Source organism: Neophocaena asiaeorientalis, unplaced genomic scaffold (genome assembly GCF_003031525.2).
Source record: "Neophocaena asiaeorientalis asiaeorientalis breed wild unplaced genomic scaffold, Neophocaena_asiaeorientalis_V1.1 scaffold192, whole genome shotgun sequence".
NCBI classification, from domain to species: domain Eukaryota; kingdom Metazoa; phylum Chordata; class Mammalia; order Artiodactyla; family Phocoenidae; genus Neophocaena; species Neophocaena asiaeorientalis.
In genome coordinates, this window is record NW_020185326.1 from 4,079,596 (window position 1) to 4,079,934 (window position 339).

Genomic DNA, 339 nt, shown 5'->3' on the forward strand with positions numbered 1-339 from the left:
CAGTCAGGGTCACCTAGACACCCGCGCAGAGCAGGGGAGTGTAGGCTGCAGGTGCCTCTAGGACGCCTCAGTGGCGCGCTCGCAAACCAGACGTTCCCAGCCAAACCTCCAAGAAGCAGTCCCAAATCACCGTGCAGGTGCTACAGGAAGCGCTCGGAGAAGCGGCGGCGGCCACTGCGTGTGCCAGTACGCCGTCCTCGTTCCCTCAGCCGCTATACCCGGGCCCTAAGGTCCCGGGCGGTCGCGGGCAGCCCGCGTGGCGGAGGGCCGGGGGCGCGTGTGTGCGTGTGCTGGGAAGGCGGCCCTCCCCGCGGCCGCCGCAGCGCCAGTGCCTCCCCT